Here is a 22,459-nt window from a genome sequence, read left to right on the forward strand (position 1 = left end):
TTCCAGGGGCCTCTGTTCTCCCTGGGGCCTTGCAGCCTTTCTGGGCTTGGCATTGCTATGGCTAAAGTGTGAAAGGGTCAGGCAAGGCTGTCAGCCTTGCATCCCCCACGTATGACTGCATGGGGTCGCACCCAAATCTGAGTAATAGACCCACTCAACCTCACCCCTGCTCTGCTGGCCTCAGGGAGGAAATGCTCATCATTGCATCCGCCCACCCCACCCCTGCGGTGCCACATTCACCAGCCTTGCTGGGCATGTTCCCCTACCCCACCCTCTGCCCCTGCCGCATTCACCAGCCTCACTGCCCATACGGCTTCCCTCACTCAGCAACCTCTGGGCCCCAGTCCCCACTGCCACTCTATGTACCCAAGTTCTGCAGTCCCAACCCTTTGTCTGCTCCTCCCTGGGAGGCAGACCTGTCACCCCATTTACAAATGGAAAAAGGTGCCTTTCAGGAACTGACCTGACGCCGTGCAGCCCCCTGCCTAGCAGGTGCCTTGGGCTGCACCCCAGGCTTTCTAGAGCCCAGCCATGCGGGCCACTTGCCTGCCCAGCTCCTCTGTGTGTGAGAAGCCAGCTGGGCCCCTGGGGCCCAGTGGAGAGAGTTGCTGCTGTTTCTATCAGAAAGAAAAACTCACAGGGGGAGGGAGGGGGGAGGAGGGAGGTCTGCCCTCCAGCCTGCAGGGACTTCCTGGGTGGAAGGGGCCAGACCTTTCTGATCAGGTCCCTCTGGGTTGAGAGGTCATCTCTGGGCCAGGACCCAGAACTGGAGGAGAGAGGGGCAGGGAGGAAAGGTCCCTGCCTGGCGGTGCTGCCTTCCAGCAGGGCCTGGTGGGGCAGAGGCTGGAACACCCACTCGGGGTTTCCGGTGGGAACTGGGGAGCCGGGTGGGAAGCCTGAGTCCCGTCAGAGGAGGAGTCGTTTTGAAACTGGAGGGAGAGTCTAAGAGAGGAGGCTGTGGAGAGACCTAGGGTCGCCCAGGGTCCAGCATCAGTGTTTAGGTTCTCTGGCTCTTCCCTGCCTCCAGTGTCCTCCATGTCCACACCATTCCCATGTGCCTGTGTCCCACCCCTTCTCCCACACACTGTCTCCACTCCCCATGCCCCATTCCTCTCCAGAGAATCACTGGTCCAGAATAGAGACCTACAAACTTTGGCCCTTAGGCTGGCCCTCCACCTGTTTTTGTCAATGAAGTTTTATTGGAAAACAGTCATACTCATTCACTTTCAGAAGGTCTATGGCCACTCTGCAGCCACAATGGCAGAGCTGAGAAGTCGTGGCAGAGACCATTTGGCCAGCAAAGCCTAAAACACATACTGTCTGCAGGGGCTTCCTGGGTGGAGGCGAGTGAACCTTTCTGGTCAGATCCCTCTGGGTTGAGAGCTCTTCCTCCTCCAGGGAAGAGCTTGCCCAGCTCCTCCCTAGCGGGGGCATCTCAGCTCACTTTTACGGAGCACTTTCTCTGTGTTCTGTGCCACCCAGGCCCATACCCAGGCCCAGTGAGCTCTGTGCATAGGTCATCCCCCTCACTGCAGGGGAAGGCCCCAGATACCACCCACGGGACACATTGGTGTGTGAAGTGTCACACTAGGGCCCAGAAGGGACAGCTCCCCACCAGGTAGGGACGAAGCAGGGGTAAAGGGAACACATGGGCCGGCCTAAGGACTGGACCCTTCAGGATGGGAAATGTGTGGGCGGGGTTGCGGAGGGGGTTGGTAAGGGGCTCAGAGACAACACAGATGTGTTCAGAGACAGGGCGGGTCATTAGATTTGATGGAGGCTTGGGGTCCCTGAGCTTAGAAAGCCCCCATGGAAACCAAGTCACAGGAATCCAGGATGATGAAGGCTGCCCAGACTTTTCTGGGAGACACATCCCCAAAGGAGTCCTCTCGTGGCTCCATTCGGGCGGAAACCATGAATTGAACAGGAAAGGAAAAATGTCAAGTATCGGAAAGAAGACTGGCATGCTTTGAGGGCAAGTGGACCCCCAGTCCGGGACAGGGCCTCGGTTGGGGTAAAGGGCACCCACCCGATCTGACCCAACCCGACACTCGGGAGCCCTGCTCTCTGGTCAACCAGCCTTCGTGGGGTGCGGAGGTGGGTGGAGGAATGAGGTTTAGTGGTCTGTGAAGGTGGCAGACCTCGTTTTGGTAGATGAGGGCATTACCTCCCATTGCCCCACCGCATTCGAGATGCTTTCAATCGGCTTGGTGCTTTTGCTCTGACCGTGGAACTGTTGTTCACTGCTAGGCCATGTGGACGGACTGGAATTACAGTTTCTTCTCCTCTGGTTTTCCCCTGGAGTCCATCATTGCTTAACTGTTTTCCTTGCTCTGTCTCCTTTGAACAATGAGCATCTTCCCACCCTCCGGGGGCCTGGAAGGCCCTTCCCAGCATTAACTCCACCTCCCCCCCAGCCAAGGCTACCAATCAGTCTGTCCCTGGGCAGGGGATGACAGGTGAGCCTGTCTGGCAGCCCTTGCCAGGGGCTGTGAAATCTTCTTTTGGGTGAGTCAGGGAAGCAAGAATGCCACATCCTCATCTCCCTCTCTCAAGGAGGAGCCACGCCACGCAGAGGAAGGCAGAGGAGGGAGGAACTGTGCTCCCAGCGTGGGAAGCTGCGTCGGGGGGAGCACAGGCCCACCCAGGCCACAGGGGGATGGAGGCTGCCCCCAGCTTCTCCCGCCCCTGCCTCCTTCCTACACTCACCTGGCTGCCCAGGGCAGATCTCCATTTCTGCAGTGAACCCCGTCAGGTGGCCTGAGACCAGCCCTGGTGTTCAGCCTGTTGTATGAATCTGTGGAGGATCCCATGAGAAAGAGCTCGTTGGAGCAGCCCACCTGGGGCACCCAACTCCATTTCCTGCCCCATGCCCTCCCCACTAGCCTCTAGGGAGTGTGTGTCACCTCCTCCCCTCCACCAGCACTGCCTGCAGCCCTCTCCCCCGCCCCCGCCCCCGCCCCCGCCTGCAAAGGGCCTCACTCGCCTGCAAAGGGAGCTGAATCAACACTGTAGAAGGAAGTCACTGGGGGGAAGAAGTGAAAAAGAAAAAATAGGCCTACGTGGGGGCAGGGTTGGGAGGAGACCAGAGTTGGGTTGCAGGGGAATTTGCAGGCAGGTTGGAGGGTGGGCGGGAGAGAGAAGTGTGGTGAGTGACTGGGAGGGAGCAGCTGCGGCCCAGTGGTGCCCAGAGTCCTCACGGGGGTGCTCTCCAGGCAGGAAGGGGCTTTCTGCCACTTGGACATCTCCTGCTGGGGCCAGACCCCAGGGGTCTCCGCGGCTGGTGTAGACCCCATTCTCATCATCTCAGTTATGAACCCCACTGACCTGACTCTCTTCCCTCGGTGTTGTCAAAATACTGCAGCTCCCCAAGCACCACTGTGAAGTGAGCCTGGAACCACCCCCTCCGCACTGGCCCTCTCCATCCTTAGCATCTTTCTTTCTTTTTTTTTTTTTTTTTTTTTTTTTTTGAGATGGAGTCTTGCTCTGTCACCCAGGCTGGAGTGCAGTGGCACAATCTTGGCTCACTGCAAGCTCCGCCTCCCGGGTTTACGCCATTCTCCTGCCTCAGCCACCCGAGTAGCTGGGACTACAGGCGCCCGCCACCTCGCCCGGCTAGTTTTTTGTATTTTTAGTAGAGACGGGGTTTCACCGTGTTAGCCAGGATGGTCTCGATCTCCTGACCTCGTGATTCGCCCGCCTCGGCTTCCCAAAGTGCTGGGATTACAGGCTTGAGCCACCCCGCCCGGCCCTTAGCATCTTTCTAAACCTTCAAACCCTGCTCCTATGGGGTCTCCTCTGTGGAAACTTCCAGAATCCCACCTGTCACAGAGAGACCTCCTTCCCAAGCTCTGGGGCTACGTGTTATGGGGATGGAAGCTGGGTGAAGGGAAGCTGGGGGGCCAGGCCAGCGTCCAGGATGGAAGGGCAGGAGAGCAGCCCTCAGGTTCTGAATCTCCTTCCCCGCCTGTGCTTGCCAGCTGCCCCCGCTGCCTCCACGCGTGGACACTGGAGGTCCCTCTCATCCACCCGGTGTCATGGCTGACGTGCTTGTCTCCTGAACTCAATGGACTGTTCTGGAGTGCAGGGTTGGGCAGCCTCAGAGCACTAAGCTCCGCCAGGCCAGCACAGGGAAAGGCTCAACCAACCCCTGATGACATCAGGTGGTTTTCTGGAAGATGTAAGTGAAAGTGACTGCAAATGGAATTTCTGGGCTGACGTGAGGGAAAAGATTGTTCCCAGAATCCTGCTCCTGTTCTGCTCACTCACGCCCGGCTTCAGAACCGCGTTCAGTGGTTGAGCAGATGAGAAACCCTGAACAGTTGTACCCAGACATGTGGCTAGTTTCACCCACCTGACTCCCTCAGCCCTTAGGGCTGGACTCCTCATTCCTAGCTTGGGATCAACATCCACCCTTTCCTGCAGCCGCTGAGCTGGCAGAGCCCTGGGAAGCAGCCCGGCATGGCCCCACGGGTGCCGGTGCTGCTATGCTTCCTTCTGCGGTCGCCATTTCCTCATCAAAGCAAGAGGGCAGGGCAGCAGGCCTCCCAGCTCCTTGGAGCCTGTGATTTTCTTTTCTTTTTTTTTTTTTTTTTTTGAGACAGAGTCTCACTCTGTCGCCCAGGCTGGAGTGCAGTGGCCGGATCTCAGCTCACTGCAAGCTCCGCCTCCCGGGTTTACGCCATTCTCCTGCCTCAGCCTCCCGAGTAGCTGGGACTACAGGTGCCTGCCACCACACCCAGCTAGTTTTTTGTATTTTTTAGTAGAGACGGGGTTTCACTGTGTTAGCCAGGATGGTCTCGATCTCCTGACCTCGTGATCCGCCCGTCTCGGCCTCCCAAAGTGCTGGGATTACAGGCTTGAGCCACCGCACCTGTAATTTTCCCTCCGTGCAGCCACACCTGATATTTTTACACTAAATGCACCAATTACTCCCTTGTGTCCACAAAGAAGAACGTGCACAGCCTCTGACTTCCAGCCTTAGGCACATCACATGGGTGACAGGGAGAGGAGTGCTGAGTCCCCGGAATGGAGGCCTGGTCCTCCCACAGCAAGGTCACAGTTCTGGGAAGCCCCAGAGTCCCTACCCCTCCCCTCCACTTCCTCCACCAGCCTCCTTTCATTTATTTATTTATTTATTATATTTTGAGATGGAGTGAGCTCTGTCGCCCAGGATGGGGTGCAGTGGTGCCATCTCGGCTCACTGCAAGCTCCTCCTCCCGGGTTCACGCCATTCTCCTGCCTCAGCCTTCGGAGTAGCTGGGACTACTGACACCTTTTTTTTTTTTACTTATTTATTTTTACTTATTTATGTTTACTTATTTTTTTACTTATTTATTTTTACTTACTTATTAATTTTTACTTATTTTTTTGTTGTTGTTGTATTTTTAGTAGAGACAGGGTTTCACTGCATTAGCCAGGATGGTCTCGAACTCCTGATCTTATGATCCGCCCACCTCGGCCTCCCAAAGCGCTGGGATTACAGGCATGAGCCACCACGCCAGGCCTCCCTCCACTGGCCTCTTTTTATATAGGGCTTTAGCGATTGCTCTAGGAATTACAATAGACATATGAAACACTTCATTGTCTACTTATAACAAAATTAGTATTTTACCACTCCAAGTAAAACGTAGAGAAACGTTACAACTGTAGAAATTTCAACCGCCATTGCTTTCTGCTGTAGCCGTCACATATTTTGCATTTATATACGTTGAAAACCCCACCAATGATACAATTTTTGTTCTCAACATATTTTAAAGAACACAAGAGGAGAAAAGTAGTCTGTTCTATTTACCCAGATATTTACCATTTCTGTTGCTCTTTCTTCATTTCTGAATTTCCAGGTTGCCCTCTGGTGTTATTTCCCTTCTGCCTCAGATTCCTTTTAGAGTACATTTGCTGGGGTCTAGTGTTCTTAGTTTCTCTTCATTTGAGAATGTCTTTATTTTTCCTTAATTCATGAGGAACACTTTCACTGGATGTAGAATTCTGGGTGGGCGTTTCTTATCCTTAAGCACTTTCAAATGTTGTTCTGTTGTCTTCTGGCCACCATGGTTTCTGATGGGAAATGTGCAGTTTGAATGGGTGTCTCTCTATGGAATATCTTTGGTTGAAGCTTTTCAGGTGTTTTACTTTTGGTTTTCAGCAGTTTTAACATGGTGCATATAGGCTTGGTTTATTTTGAGTTTATCTTTTGGAAATTCACTGAGTGTCTTGAATCCATAAATTCATGTTTTTACCAAATTTGGGAAGTTTTCGGTCATTATTTCTTCGAATACTTTTTTCTGGGCCAATCTTTTACTCCTCCTCTTCTGGGACTCCAGTGAACAAATGTTATACCTTTGATACGATTCCACAGGTCTCTAAGGCGCTGTTCTTGTTTGTTTGTCTATTTTTTCCCTCCCTGTTGTGTATATTGAATAATTTCTATTGGTCTTCAAGTTCGCTCACCCTTTCCTCTGTCTTCACCATTCTCCTATTGAGCCCATCCCATTCACTGAATTTTTTTTTATTTCTGTTATTGCATTTATCATTTTTCATTTTTTGTAACTTCTATATTTTTACTAAACATTTTTACCTTTGCATTTGTTTTAAGAGTTGTTGCCTTTACTTCATGGAACATATTTATAACAGCTGTTTTAAATGCTCCATGTGATCATTTCAGCGTTGGGATTATCTCAGAGTTGGCATCTGTTAGTTATTTTTTCTCTTACAAGTTCTCAAGATTTTCTTTGTTGCTGTTTGAGTACTTTTGGGTTGTATCATGGACATTTTGAATATTATTTAATAAGACTCTGGATTCTACTAAAATCCTCTGGACAGCAATGATCGTTTTGTTTTGCTAGCAGTCAGTCTGGTTAGGGTTAGACCACAAGTCCAGACCTGCCTCTTGTGGGCTGTGGTTCCCATGTGAGTTCAGTTTTTATTTTTTTATTTTTCCTTCCTTCCTTCCCTCCTTCCTTCCTTCCTTCCTTCCTTCCTTCCTTCCTTCCTTCCTTCCTTCCTTCCTTCCTTCCTCCCTCCCTCCCTCCCTTCTTCCTTCCTTCCTTCTGTCTCTCTCTTTCTTTCTTTCTGACAGGATCTTACTCTGTCACCCAGGCTGGAGTGCAGTGGTGTGATCTTGGCTTACCATACCCTTGAACTCCTGAGCTCAAGTGATCCTCTCACATCAGCCTCCTGAGTAGCTGGGACCACAGGCATGCACCACCACACCTGACTAATTTTTGTATTTTTTGTAGAGATGGGATGTTGCCATGTTATCCAGGCTGGTCTTGAACTCCTGAGCTCAAGCAATCTGCCCACCTCAGCCTCCCAAAGTGTTGAGTTACAGGCGTGAACCATGAGTTCAGTTTTCAAAGTCTGTGTGTCATATTTGCATCCAGCTCACACTCGCATCCCCGAGGCCAGTCTGCGACCTTGGCAGTCAGTGGTCTACCCCATGGTTCAATTCTCAAAGCCTTAGACTTGCTCTTTGGGGTCATTTCCACACAGGTTCGGTTCAGGGCTGAGTCTGGAACTTTGTACACAGCTTTATGGGATGCCTCTCTTGAGCTCCTCCTTATTGGTTTCTCATACTCTGTGGCTTTCCAGGAGCCCCCTTTCCTGGTCCTCGCCTCCAGGCATGTCATATGCTTCCTCTGGGCATGTCACATGCTTCCTCTGGACACTGCCATATGCTTCCTGCTGGCTCCTGCAGTTGCTCCTGCTGCTGTGGCTGCTGCTATCACTACTTTGGGAGTGCAGTTTCAGGACAGGGGTTTGCTTCTTGGACAAGAGCAGGAGAAGGAAAACAGCACATATCCCCCGACTCTCTTCATCCTCCGGGGCAACCCCTTTCTAGGCCACTGACCAGAAAGGAGGGTTTCTCTTGGCCGTACTCACTGTGCTACTTTGAGGTTCAGACTGCTGCACATCAAAGCCAGGAGACAGGGAAGCGCAAGAGACAGGGAAGGGCAAGAGACAGGACACTGACCACGACCACGCTGTCAGTCCGGCCTCACATTTCGATTTCTCTCCAGTCTGTCTGCTGTTATTTTATTCTGTGTGGTGTCTTAGCTGTGCTCGGTGACAGACATAGAGTGCACTCCACTTACTCTGTCTTAGCTGGGACTAGAAGCTACTGGAGCTTTTTGTTCTTCTAAATATCTTGAATTTAATTTTATTTTTTTTTTTTTTTTTTTTTTTTTTTTTTTTTTTTTTTGAGACGGAGTCTCGCTCTGTCGCCCAGGCTGGAGTGCAGTGGCCGGATCTCAGCTCACTGCAAGCTCCACCTCCCGGGTCCAAGCCATTCTCCCGCCTCAGCCTCCCGAGTAGCTGGGACTACAGGCGCCCGCCATCTCGCCCGGCTAATTTTTTGTATTTTTTAAGTGGAGACGGGGTTTCACTGTGTTAGCCAGGATGGTCTCGACCTCCTGACCTTGTGATCCGCCCGCCTCGGCCTCCCAAAGTGCTGGGATTACAGGCTTGAGCCACCGCGCCCGGCCGAATTTAATTTTATTTTTTAACAGCATCATCAAAGTAGAATTTACATGCCAATACTCATTCTTTTTCAGTGTACAATTTTATGATGATTTTTAGAAAATTTGCAGAGCTATGGGCTGGGGGTAGTGGCTCACGCCTATAATCCCAGCACTTTGGGAGGCTCAGGGGAAAGGATTGTTTGAGCTCAGCCTGGGCAACATAGCGAGACCTAGTCTCTGTTAAAAAAAGAGAGAAAGAAACAACAACAAAAAGAAAATTTATGGAGTTGTGCAATCATCACCACAATCTCATTTCAGAGCATCTCCACCCCCTAAAAGATCCTTCTGCTCATTTGCAGTCACTTCCTTCTAGTTCCTTTAAAAAAAAAAAAGATATAAACTATTTTAAGAATATAGAAAAGCATGGAGCGCACTAGTACCAATCCCTAGACTCCTATCTCTCATCTTATCAAATCTTAACGTGTTGCCTGACTTTGCCCATAACTTTTTCTTCCTTTTTAGTAAAGAAAACTCTTTAATAGAAACACTGGGCTGGGCGCGGTGGCTCACGCCTGTAATCCCAGCACTTTGGGAGGCCGAGGTGGGCGGATCACAATGTCAGGAGATCGAGACCACAGTGAAACCCTGTCTCTACTAAAAATACAAAAAATTAGCCGGGCGCGGTGGCGGGCACCTGTAGTCCTAGCTACTGGGGAGGTTGAGGCAGGAGAATGGCGTGAACCCGGGAGGCGGAGCTTGCAGTGAACCAAGATCGCGCCACTGCACTCCAGCCTGGGCAACTGAGCAAGACTCCGTCTCAAAAAAAAAAAAAAAAAAAGAACACTGAAGCCCTCTGCTTCCATCTCCCAGGCCCATCACCTTCTCTGTCTTCAGAGGTAACCACCGTCCTGCTCGAGGGGTGTGTGGGTCTGCAATGCCTCCTTCTGCATTTTGCTTTTCAGAAGAATCTCAGTGTTACGGATCTGTGGGTCACAAGGCTTCAGACCAGCACTTGAAAGGCTCTTATTCATTACCCTGTAGCATGAGTGTGGCACCACAGACGTACGCGATCTAGGCTATATTTGGGTCCCCTATTCAGGAGTGCTGTTTTTTTTCTTTCATGCCATCCTTTGGCCAGCATCTAATTTCATTCAGTTGTGCCCGTGAATTTGACCTCCTTATGATCTTTGTGCTTTAGAATGTGTGATTACTTCCTTCGTGGTCAAGGAATTATGTGTTTATCCTTGTCCCGTGTTGTAACATAATTGTGTTTAAGTTGGAGACGAAGGGTTACATTCCTCAAATCCTCTACCTGCCAAATATGCATTTCTATTTGATTTTTTTCTTGTTTATTTATTTATTTATTTATTTTTGTTTGTTTGTTTTTTGTTCTGGAGACAGAGTTTCATTCTTGTCACCCAGGCTGGAATGCAGTGGCACGATCTCGGCTCACTGCAACCTCCACCTCCCAGGTTCAAGTGATTCTCCTGCCTCAGCCTCCTGAGTAGCTGGGATCACAGGCACCCACCACCATGCCCAGCTCATTTTTGTATTTTTAGTAGAGACAGGGTTTTGCCATGTTGGCCAGGCTGGTCTCGAACTCCTGACCTGAGGTGATCCACCCACCTCAGCCTCCCAAAGTGCTGGGATTGCAGGTGTGAGCCACCGCGACTGGCCTGATGTGTTTATTTCTGAGAGAGATGTGTTAAAGATATTTGCCGTTCAGGGCTGTGTTGGTTTGCTCATATATTTGTCAGTCTTTGTTTTATATATTTTGAAGTTCGGTACATAAAGGTTTATGACTGCTGAACTGTCTTTGTGGATTGTAACTCTCGTTCGTTACATCTTCCTTTGTTCATTTGATGCATTTTGCTTTGATTTATGTCTTTTTGACGTTATGTGATATCTTCGTTAGTATTTTCTAGCACATACGTATATTTTCTGTGTGTTTTCAGCCTTCAGTGTTGTTCTCTTTTAACCGTGTATCTGATAGAGAGACTTTTTCACACTTTTTACTTTTTTTTTTTTTTTTTTTTTTTTTTGAGACGGAGTCTTGCTCTGTCGCCCAGGCTGGAGTGCAGTGGCCAGATCTCAGCTCACTGCAAGCTCCGCCTCCCGGGTTCACGCCATTCTCCTGCCTCAGCCTCCCGAGTAGCTGGGACTACAGGCGCCCGCCAGGTCGCCCGGCTAGTTTTTTGTATTTTTAGTAGAGACGGGGTTTCACCATGTTAGCCAGGATGGTCTCGATCTCCTGACCTCGTGATCCGCCCGTCTCGGCCTCCCAAAGTGCTGGGATTACAGGCTTGAGCCACCGCGCCCGGCCACTTTTTACTTTTTAATTGGGATAAAATGTACATAACATAAAATTCACCATTTTAACCATTAGAAGTATGCATTTCTGTGGCGTTAAGGACACTTATTACTGTGCGACCATCACCACCGTCTCCAAAACCATTTCGTCTTACAAAACGAAAACTTTATACCCGTGAAATAATAACTTTGCACTTCCTTGAAATGTTTTTTTAATCTTACTACAAAAAATTTCACACATCTACAAAAGTAGAGAGAACAGTTTAGTGAAGCCCCATGTCCCCAACAGTGGCTTCAATAATAATCAACTCACAGGTAACCTTGTTGTGTCAACACCTCTCTCCCCGCACCCAACCCACCGCTCTTTATTTGGAAATAAATCTGAAACATCCTACTGCACCATCTGCAAATATTTCAACATGTAACTCTAAAAGATGAGGACTTTTAAACATAACCACAAACCATTGTCACACTTAAAACAATTAACAATAATTTCAAAATTATTTTGAATGCTCCTTGCATTGCAATTGGTTCATATTGAGATTAAATCTCCTAATTCAAAGGGTCTCTCTCCCTTCCTCTCTCCTCTTGTACTTTGCCGTTTGCCTCGTGGGGATTTCTTCGGCTTGGATTTTGCAAACTGCATCCCTACGATGTCATCTCACACATCCCCCTGACGCTTCTTTGTAGATCTAAAAGCCTCGACCTGACTCAGCCTCAATAGTAACCATTGTTCTTTCTATTTATCTTAATTTCTATTGTTATTTCATTAAGACCAACTCATTAAAGGTGTGTGCATAATGTCTGGTGCATCTGTGATGTTCCCAGCAATGGTCATTGACGACTTGAAGTCATCAGCGGGTGTAGTCGAATGATACTCTCTTTCTGTCCTTCTTCATTATTGTCTAGACTAAGTCTGTAATGAGAAGATGCCCTTGACAGAGAGCATTTAATTGGAGCTTGTTTTGTCTCTTTATTTCTAAAACCCAATGCAAGACCTTGTTGATTTAAAACGAGAAAATGTAACCCATTCACAGGTGCTGTGATTCCTGGTGGGTTTGAAATTATTCCCGGCCGGGCGCGGTGGCTCAAGCCTGTAATCCCAGCGCTTTGGGAGGCCGAGACGGGCGGATCACGAGGTCAGAAGATCGAGACCATCCTGGCTAACATGGTGAAACCCCGTCTCTACTAAAAAATACAAAAAACTAGCCGGGTGAGGTGGCGGGCGCCTGTAGTCCCAGCTACTCGGGAGGCTGAGGCAGGAGAATGGCGTAAACCCGGGAGGCGGAGCTTGCAGTGAGCTGAGATCCGGCCACTGCACTCCAGCCCGGGCGACAGAGCGAGACTCCGTCTCAAAAAAAAAAAAAAAAAAAAAAAAAAAAAAAAAAAAAAAAAAAAAAAAAAGAAATTATTCCCAATGTCTTATTGTTTGGTTTTTATTTACCTTTTCTTGTTTGTTCTATTTTCCCTTACTTTTTTCTTTTAAAGGATTTGTCTTTGTGTGTGTGTGTGTGTGTGTGTGTGTGTGTGTGTGCTCAGTTGCCCAGGCTGGAGTGCAGTGGTACAATCATGGTTCACTGTACCCTCAACCTCTTGGGTTCAAGAGATTCTCCCACCTCAGCCTCCCTGGGACCATATTGCGTGCCACCATGTCTAGCTAATTTTCAGAGCATTTTTTTGTAGAGATGAGGGTCTGGGTCTCCAAATGTTGCCTAGGCTGGTCTCGAACTCCCGGGCTCAAGCGATCCTCCCACCTTGGCCTCCCAAAGTGCTGGGATTACAGGTGTGAGCCACCACGACCAAAATAAAGATTTGTCATATTTTTTCAGGTATACACATTCTATTTTTATTCCTAAGGAGGCTTTTGAATTGTTATCATATATACTTAGATTTTTTTTTAGCAAAATGCCCACTGACGAGCATCTGTATTCCTCCCCAGATAGGATGGAACGGCAGTGTGCTCCCTGGCCCCTCCAACCCAGCTCTCTGGGTGTTTTGTTTCATAGTGTTAATGTTTTTACCACTATTTTTAAATCAATGGGTTATGACATCATAATTTTTACTTATTTCTTTGCCCAACTTTGTATCATCTGCTCTTGTATTTCTCATGGATTTCTTCATGTCTATTTCTGCAAGACATTTTTAAAACAGAGTTTAGGGGCCGGGCGCCGTGGCTCATGCCAGTAATCCCCGCACTTTGGAAAGCAGAGGTGGGTGGATCACTTGAGGCCAGAAGTTCAAGACCAGCCTGGCCAACATGGTGAAACCCCGTCTCTACTAAGAATACAAAAATTAGCTGGGCGTGGTGGTGCACGTACCTATAATCCCAGCTACTTGGGAGGCTGAGGCAGGAGAATTGCTTGAACCCGGGAGGTGGAGGTTGCAGTGAGCCGAGATCACGCTGCTGCACTCCAGCCTGGGTGACAAGAGCAAAACTCCGTCTCAAAAAATATTGAAAACAAAAAATAAATACATAAATAAAACAGAGTTGAGGGTAGTAATGTGTCTGAGTCCTTGCTCTGAAGATGTCTGATTTGGATTTTTTTCTAGGTATAATCTCTTTCCCTCCTCTTCCTCTTCCTCCTCCTCTCCCTTTTCTCTCTCTCTGAGCCTGTAGTATTTTACCTTTTGTGTTCTGTGGTATCATCCTCATGTTCCTAGTTACGGGACCTCATTGATCCATCCCTGGGGGGTTCAGTGGCCTCGCAATCCACGTCCCCACCCAGATCTGCAGCCTTCCTCCTGTGACCTGAGCGTCTCCTCCTCACTGTCCCTGTTCCCTCCCCTCCCGCCCGCGGGTGCAGGTGGATGTCAGTGCGTGCACGCAGCCACGTTTTCTTGCCTGTTCCCATCTCTTTATCCTCCTTGGCTGGTTCCTCCACTCTGTTCTCTGGCTCAGGAATTTGCTCTCCAGGGTTTTTCGTTCTGCTCTTTGGCAGAATGTGTTACTGTTGCTTTCCGTCATCAAACTTTTCACTCCCATGGCCTCTGTGCTCTTCTTCCTGATGGGTGCCCTCTCCTCTGCCTGGCGCTCCTGGAGGCCGGGCCCCTCTCCCAAGTGCAAATCTGATGAAGGCAGGTCCTTCTTGCCAGGACCTCGTGAGAAATGACATGTCCCACCTGTCTCGAGGGGTTGTTCTCTGACCTCGGAGCGGCTGTAGAGCAGAGAGGGGCAGGGGTGAAGGGCCGCGGTGGTGCAACCCACCACTTCCTCCAGCGAGGAGCTGAGAGGAACAGGAAGTGTCGGTACTTTAGGACCCACGCCTCCAGCTGAGGTTTTTAGACGTGATCCAGGGCAGACTGGTAGTGAAGCCCCCACACCAGCCGGGAGCACCGCCGAGGCCTCCAGTGCACCGAGGGTGAGTGTGCAGAGGCCCCGCCATGTCCACGGTGATTTTTGGAGGGAAGCACTCGCCTGTCCCGGCCTGGAGTGACCCTGGTGACCCTGCTCATGGCCCCGGCCCAGGGGTGTCTGGCAGGAAGGGGTCTCCAGACCCTCTGCTGCAGGGTCCCCTGTGAGACCCAGCAAGGGGAAGTGCCTGCCACCACGCGCAGTCACACGGGGTGCTGGGAGCGATTGTGACTGAGGATGGCGCCGGCAGGGGAGGACAAGGGACTGTGAGGCCGGCAAGGCCAGGAGAAGGCTGGGCCCATAAGTGCCTAGGGGTGGCTGGGGGGTCCTGGCGCTCCGGGCTGGGCAGGAGGAGGGTTCCTGGGGCCTCCTCTGTGAACCTGCTGCGCCTGCCTGTGTTAGGCCCTCCTGTCTGCATGCCGCCCCGCCTAGCTACAGTGAGTCCATCTCCAGATCAACTCGCAGTGTGTGGTGTGGTTTGTGGTGTGTGGTGTGTGGTGTGTAGTGTGGCATGGTGTGCATGTACGTGTGTTCATGTGTGGTTCTTGTGTGTAGCATAGTATAGTGTGGGGTGTGTGTGTGTGTGTGTATGGTGTGCGAGTGTGTGTGTGATGTGGTGTGGTGTCTGTTGTATGTACATGTGTGATGCACATGTCTGTAGTGTAGCATGGTGTGGTGTGGCGCATGCTCCACGCTCCTCTGGGACCCTAAAGCTTCCCTGCCTCCTCTGTGGGGACCCCTGGGTGAGGTCTTGCTGTAGGGGAGCGGGCGCTGCTGTGCAATTCTGGTCCAGATGTTTCAGCTGATGACCCTGGCCTCCCCACGACGGCTCCTGGAGGCCGTTCCCAAGGTCCTGGTGGGAGGGGGATTGAAGCCATGCCCCTGGGTCCCGGGCCCACCTGGTCCCCTTCTCCCAACACTGCGCTCTTGGGGCCAGCCCTCCCCATGCATCCTCTGCCCTGGCACCCCTTGTACCACCGCACCCACACACAATCTCCTCTCCCCCGGATCTGGGGGCTGAGATCCTGCCCTGCTGTCCCTGTCTGTCCATCTGGGGCCCCTCTCCTCTGTCAGTTCCTGGGTGGGGAGAAGGAGGGGTGGCACGGCTGCAATGGGGAAGCGGGGGATGGCCTGAGAGCACAGCCTGGGAGCAAGCTGTGGGGGCACAGGGGACACTCACTGTCACTCAACTTCCCCGTGACGGTGGCGCGATGCCCACGGGTTTGGGGGCTGAGGCTGGATTCTGGAGGCTTCTCAGAAATGAGCTGCTAGAAGCTCTGGGCTGTCCACCGTCACTGTAGCGCTTTACCATGAGCGGCTTTGCAACTCCACGCCCAGCTCACTGCAGAATCCCTGGGGCCAGCGCTTCACTGAGAGTGGCCTCCAGACTCCATGTTTTAGGAAGGAACTCCCGCCCCACCCAGTTGACTGCAGAATCCCTGGGTCCCTGCTGGCCTGGCACCCAGTGTTCCCCTTGGTATTCGGGGATGAGTGGGGGAGTCCCTTTGCCGGGAAGAGGTCCCTAGCTGGGCCCCTGCAGGCGGTGGCTGAGCCTTGGCCCCAGGGCCAGTCCCCACTGGGTGTGCCATCCTGAGCAGGGCCACAGGACAGATTCCCCACACGGCCAGGACCCCTGTGGCCGCCTGACCCCGGGGGCCCTGTGGCTCTCGGTGAAGCAGGTGACCGGGCGGGCTGTGGGGCTTGGTGTCAGCTCCGCAGTGTCACTGCCGCTCAGCATATGAGTTTCCATTCCCAGCAGTAAATGAACAGACGAGCAACCAAAGGCGCCTCCGAGTGCTGGGAGAGGAGACGCTCAGCCACCCAAGGGCCTTTGCCCCAGGGGAATAAATCCGGGCATTTGCTGGTGGGCATGGGCTGGGCTGGAGAAGCTGGGCCTCCAGGCAGGGGATGGCATGAGATCCAAACACTGCACGGGCAGCTGGACACTCCTCACCTGGGCCTCAGGCTTCTCACCTGAACCACAGAGTGGTAACCCCTGCCTCTCCCAGGCTGCGTCGACCTGACCTGCCTAGTGCACAGTGAGCCTGAAGCAATACAGTCACCACTGGGGGACTCCCTCGGGAAGAGGCCCCCAGACTGCGAGGTGCCCATGAAGGGGCCATCGCCACCCAGGAGATGGGAGGGACCCTGTCTGCACCCTGTCTGGAAGGGACGTGGGATGAGCAGGCTATTTGGTCCCCTGGGACTCAGTTTCCCCATCTGTGAAACAGGAGGGGTGGTCTGGCCAATTGTGCACACTCCAGTTGTCTGTATAGTCAATCGTGTAATTTGAACTCACTTCCCCAAGGCTCCTGCCAGGCCCAGCTCTGTCCACTCCGGCCCAGGCCAGGCCCCACCAGGTACCAGGGCTGTGGGGCATTTGCCTCTGTGGATGGAGCAGCATGGTGCCTGTGGCTGTTCCATGGAACAGGTCCTGTGTGGCCCCCCTTGCTGCACTCCTGTCCTGTGCTAGAGAACCGTGGTTCCACCTGAGGCCATGTCACCTGAGGCTGGCTCCTGTTCCCGGAGGAGAATGCCAGCAGCCACAGGGGTCAGTAACACAGGCGTTCACCAGCGGGTACAGACCAGGTCGCTGGGAAGCCCCAACTCAGGGGGCTCTGCAGTGGGTGCCTGGCAGTTATGGTGATGTGGGTGACACCCACCCCAAGCCGGACCTGGTGCCAGCAATGATCCCTCACATCCTACTTGGCACAAACTGGCACTAACATGGGGCATTGATTAGGTGGTTGCACTCCTCGACTCTGAGCCCATGTGTGTGGAACCCAGGCCCTGAGCGAGCACAGAGGGCCCTGGTGCTATCCTGAGCAGAGGCTCCCCCCACCCCCTGCCCACCCGGGACTACGTGTTCTCTCTGGCCATCCAGGGACCGAGAGTGCAGAAGAGTTAGCCGCAGGGGAAAGCTTCCTGCCCAGCTGATTGGTAAACAGCCTTGCTGGGAACACGTGTTGGTGTTGGGAGTGGTGGAGGTTTCTGTGAGTGATGGAAACTCGGGATAGGGGTTGGGGGGAAAGAGGTGCTGAGAGTCTTAGCAGAGGGCAGAGTCCAGGAGTCCTGGAGCACAGCTCGGAGCCCATGTGCCGTGCCCAGAGGAGAGGCTGGCAAGCCTGTCCCATGGATGGGTGAATGGGTGAGTGACAGTGGCGACAAGCCCATGCCAGCAGGGAGGTCCCACCGCCGTGAAGCAGTGTCCTCACCAACGTCGCGGTGGGAACAAGAAAGCCAGTGGCTTTGGAATCTGGAGGAGCAATTTCAGCACAATTCATCGGCCACCATGAAATTCAGTTTTTAAAATGTCCTTTATTCATTTATCACAGAAAGGGTGGAAAATACAAACAGGAATAATGAAAACTGAAAATACTCATAGTGCTACCACCCAGAGAAACACAGAATATTTTGGTACTGTCTCTCTTCCTCTTTCCCACAAATTCACTTTTACCACAAAGCCAAGCTGCCCTGAGTAGCCGTTCACATGTTTTTGTTGCTGCGTGGGACTCCACAGTGCAGGCATCAAAACTGTCAAAGCGTCTTCCAGGTTGACGGCTACACAGGGAATCAAGATATTTTGGCTGAAATCCCTGGTTCTTTCCTAGCGTGACTTGTATGTTTCTTAGCCAGTTTTCTTTCTTCTTTTGTGAATTACCTGTTCAGGGTGCCACAGCCTTGAAACATCCTTGAATGGAATATTTACCTTTTTGTTATTAATTTCTAAGACATCTTTAGAGGGGAAGATTACCAGTTACCTTTTGCACTAGAGAGATATTAGGTATTTTCTCTATGCAATTTGTTATGTACAACATGTGTCATTTTCAGAGGCTGTCTTCTTGCTATTTTCCCCCTTAGCTTTTCTTTTTTTTTTTTTTTTTTCTCTTGAGACAGAGTTTCACTCTTGCTGCCCAGGCTGGAGTACAGAGGTGTGATCTCAGCTCACCGCACCCTCCACCTCCCGGGCTCAAGTGATTCTCCTGCCTCAGCCTCCCGAGTAGCTGGGATTACAGGCGCCCGCCATCAGGCCTAGCTAATTTTTGTATTTTTAATAGAGACGGGGTTTCACTATGTTGCCCAGGCTGGTCTCAAACTCCTGACCTCAGGTGATCCACCTGCCTCAGCCTCCCAAAGTGCTGGGATTACAGGTGTGAGCCACCACGCCCGGCCTCCCCTTAGCTTTCATGCTGAAGTTCCCTTACTCTTAGATACCTATTCTTCTATTTCCTTTATTGTTTTATTCCCTAAAACCGAAGTCCTACACATTTATGGCCATTCTTTTATGTCCACAACAAGAGTGTCCAGGGCCTCAGCCTCGCGTCGCCACCTGGGAACAGACAGTCTCCTTCGTGTTAGACGGAAGAGTGGTGTCCCCTGGTCTAAAATGCTCTAAATATCATTGGATTTCCCTTTGACTTGAGGTATTTAGCAGAGTACTTTAGCATTCCTTATTAATATGTGTGTGTGTGCGGGATGGGGTGTCTTGTTTTATTTCATTTGGCCAGAAATTGTGGCCTTTAAAAGTTGTGCTATCAGGCCGGGCGCAGTGGCTCACGCCTGTAATCCCAGCACTTTGGGAGGCCGAGGCGGGTGGATCACGAGGTCAGGAGTTCAAGACCAGCCTGGCCGATATGGTGAAACTCCGTCTCTACTAAAGATACAGAAATTAGCTGGGCCTAGTGGTGCGCACTTATAGTCCCAGCTACTTAGGAGGCTGAGGCAGAAGAATTGCTTGAACCTGGGAGGCGGAGGTTGCAGTGAGCTGAGATGGCACCACTGCACTCCAGCCTGGGCAACAGAGTGAGATTCCGTCTCAAAAAAAAAAAAAAAAAATTGTGCTATCAAACTTCACAGATAGTAAAACGAACGGTAGGAACACGTCTCCCTGACGCTTGGGGAAATACACTTTTGCAGGGTCGGAGGTTCAGAGGAGACACGGGCTGGGTGTTCCTGCATCCTCTCCGCTCCAACTTGTTCCGATTTGATTTGACCTGTTTTTGTCCCTGGATTTCCTGGAGCCTCTGTGATCCGAGAACAGCCTTGCAGCCTCCACCTGAATGGCACTTCTCTCCCGTTCTTTATCATGTTCCCACGAAGCAGAAATGAGAGCATCTTGATGCTGTGGCCTCTGGCTTAGAAGGTGGATGCCCAGTTTATAATCATCCCTTGAGCCTTCCGTTCCCTCCCACCTCCTCTTCCTTCCAACCTCGTCCCCCACCGACGTCGTCCATTGCTTCCCGGGCACCTCCGAGTCACTTTGATGCGAGCGCATGTCCTCTAAGAAGCGTAAGGTGGGTTTTATTCCCTGACCCCAGCACAGGCAGGAGCAAGCTCTGACGCAAAGTTCTAATGGGTCTGTGGGGCCTCTGGCTTCTCAGGCAGTCTCACCTTAGAGTTTTACGGGCTTGCAAAAAGGAGCCTGACCCCGCTGATTCCTCTCCCAGCATAGGCTCTGCCCTCTCTCTGCTGTCTCACTTTAAAGTTTCCTTTCTTTCCTTTTTTTTTTTTTTTTTTTTTCAGACAGACAGAGCCTCCTTCTGTCACCCAAGCTGGAGTTCAGTAGTGCCATTAAGGCTCACTGCAGCCTCCCCCTCCTGGGCTCCAGTGATCCTCCCGCCTCAGCCTCCTGAGTAGCTGGGACTAGAGATGCACACCACCATGTATGGCTAGCTTATTTTCTATTTTTATTTTGTAGAGATAGGGGTCTCACTATGTTGCCCAGGCTGCTCTCAAACTCCTGGCCTCAAGTGATCCTCCTGCCTCGGCCTCCCAAAACACTGGGATTGCAGGTGTCAGCCACCACGCCGGCCTGTTCGTTTCCCGTGTTTGCTCCTGTTCTCTTGTCTTTGATTCTGTGAAATGGTGCGTGTGATTTGGTGCGGATCTGCTGCAGGTCTCTTCTGACGCCACTTTCGTGTCTCAGAGCCTGAATGTTCAGAGCTTTGCTCGCCGTGAAGTGGGGTTCATCTGGTGCCTGGGAGGGAAGGGAACCCGAGGGTTCTCCGGGGAAAGATGACCCCATCCCCCTGGTCCTGCCCCCTCAGCCCCCCGCTTCCCCTGTGCAGGGGACTTGGTGACAGATACCACTTCCTGCAGCTGGGCTGGAGTTGCACCAGCACTTCCCTCCCGGGCAGGGTTGAGGTCAAGGGCGACTCTGATGCAAGGTTCTGAGAGGCCCGCGGGGCTGTGAATTCCAAAGCAGCCTCAGCTTTGGGTTTTGCACCTTAGGTCTTGGTAAGGGGACCCGCCTGCCCTTAGACGGAGGAAGTCCAGGAGCTGGAGGACGAGGAGGGCGCCCGCCCCCAGTGTGGGGCAGCAGGGAGGGCGGGTGATCAGGCTCCAGGCCGGAGCTCTGGGACCAGCTCAGGGGCCGGGGTGCAGGAGGGGAAGTCTGTGCTCTTCCTCCCTGCTTGCCCTGCAGCTCTGCCGACTTAGCTTCAGGGCACCAGAGGTGACAGTGGCCAGGTATCTGCCTGTTTGTCCGAATGCTGCCCTACATCTGTGCCTTACCCATTCCCATCCCCCAGGGAGCTGGCACAGGCCCTTCGACCACCTCCAGGCACACGGAGGAAACGGACGCAGAGAGGCCAGATGGGGTCTTGGTCTCTCAGGCCTCAGGTGAGGCCCTGGACCTCCGTGGGCCATCCTGGCTGCTGGGCGGAGGGGCTGCCCTGCCCTGTTCTCCCACAGATGGGAGGCCGGCTGCCAGGCTCAGTGTACTGCCTTACCTCCTGGAGTCGACCTTCGTCCCCAGCTGTTTGTCTGGGCTCAGCCACTGGCATTGGGGGGTGGGGCAGGGCCTGGCTTCTCTTATGCCCCCAGCTCCCAGCCCCCCAGGGCTGTTCATGGAGGAGCAACAGTGGGGAGAGGGTGGCTCCCCACCCGCCCCCTTGCTATGGTCATGGTCGGGGCGCTGTGGTCTCTGAGCCAATCCTGCTGGAATCAAGGTGCACCCCCCTCTCCCTAGGGGCAGGGGAGGTGCTCAGGGTAACTGGGCTCTAGGTCCATATCTTGCTGCTGCTGGGGGCCTCAGTTTCCCCATTTGAGGGTACGAAGTGTTTGCATGCCGCTGGTCATGACTGTGTTAGGGGCGGAGATGTCAAGTCTGCGGCCCCAGGGAGAGTGTGGAGCTGGCGTGTGGGTCCTTACCAGCCTGGCTGGGGCTGGCACTGCGACCTGGGGGTGTCCTGAGGCCGGCTGGACCCTGCACCCTGGGGTGGCTCCAGCATGCACAGGGCCTCCGGTCAGCTGAGGGGCTGGTGGGCACTCGTGGCACCGAGGTCCATCCAGGCGCGAGACTTTGAGGGGGTGCAGATGGAGAGCTGGAACTGGCCTTGGCCTGAACCACAACCCCCAACGATCAGAGACACAGGGCCTTTCAGACACAGGGTGGGCCCCGTGTGAACCCAAACTACCTCCTCCAGGAAGTTACAGCAGGGTGCATGTTCTGTTTTTGACCCCAGAACAGGAAGGATCAAGGGTTCCCTTTTGACATTTTGGAATTCTGATTGTAATTTTGCTGGGAACCAGGAAACAAGGTCACCTCCAAAACGACAGGACCTTGGGGCTGGTTGGGGCCTCTAAGCTGTGGGATGCTCAGATGGGCCCGGGTGGGTGTTCCGTCGGCCTCAGAGCCCCCGGCACAGGTGCAGGGGTTTGGGGGGATGGAGGGGAGCCAGGGCCTGTGGCTGAGGGCACCCGAGCCTCCCCGGCCACAGCATAGCACCCAGCGCTGTCTTCAAAGTGAGCAGGCCCTAGTTTGGGGTTCTGCTGGCTTGGGTCTGCCCACTGAACCTGGGTGACCCTGCCAGCACCACCCGAGGGCAGTGGGTGGGACAGAAACACCCCAGGAGCCTGGAGGCCATGAGAGGAACCAGCATTTGCTGGGGGAGGTGTGTTAATCTTTGCTTCTGATAACAGCCCCAGGGTAACAGAAGTGTCTTCCTGCCCACTATTGCAGGCAGGTTCCTGGGTACCCCTTCTCAGTACCTCTCCACCTCTTGGTGCCAGATAAAAGGGTCCCAGCCAGGACCCAACGTTCTCAGGTCCTGGAGGTCAGACCCAGAGACCCACCCCACCTAGGAAGCCCTAAGACCCCCAAGGAGCTGACCTAGGGCTGCTTTGGGCACCTCCAGGATGGAGGGAAGGGAGCCCAGGGGTGGAACGGCCCTGCCGCCCGTTAGGAGGTGCTGCCAGCCTCCAGCACCAGGCTGAGGCCTGGTTCCATCATTTTGCCTCTGGGGCCGAGGGCCTGTGAGTGACCACAGAGCTGCCCCGGCTGTGGATGACTGGGTTAAGGACGGGGTGGGTGTGTATCTGGAAACAAAAGAGCAGG

At 52.6% G+C, this 22,459-nt stretch overlaps 1 protein-coding gene and 1 long non-coding RNA gene across 5 annotated transcripts in view; one reads left to right on the forward strand and one right to left on the reverse strand.

Moving 5' to 3' along the window:
• The window catches only part of ITGB2 (integrin subunit beta 2), a 48,874-nt gene that overhangs the window by 1,386 nt on the left and 25,029 nt on the right, over positions 1-22,459 (forward strand). Inside the window, exon 1 of one of the 4 annotated variants that reach the window (XM_010360152.2) lies at positions 13,824-14,128. The exons of 1 other annotated variant lie outside the window; for it this stretch is intronic. The gene's annotated coding sequence lies outside the window, so the exon portion shown is untranslated. Of the gene's footprint in view, positions 1-13,823; positions 14,129-19,398; positions 19,416-20,725; positions 20,743-22,459 lie in introns of those variants that run through there. 2 more of the 4 variants (XM_030915586.1, XM_030915585.1) reach the window with 2 other exon arrangements.
• On the reverse strand, positions 1,180-3,413 carry LOC115892902. The gene is made up of 2 exons (XR_004052826.1): positions 2,710-3,413; positions 1,180-2,298 (listed from the first exon to the last, which is right to left on the reverse strand). It is a non-coding gene; the product is annotated as an uncharacterized LOC115892902 (long non-coding RNA).

This window comes from Rhinopithecus roxellana, chromosome 13 (genome assembly GCF_007565055.1).
Source record: "Rhinopithecus roxellana isolate Shanxi Qingling chromosome 13, ASM756505v1, whole genome shotgun sequence".
Classification (NCBI taxonomy): Eukaryota; Metazoa; Chordata; class Mammalia; order Primates; family Cercopithecidae; genus Rhinopithecus; species Rhinopithecus roxellana.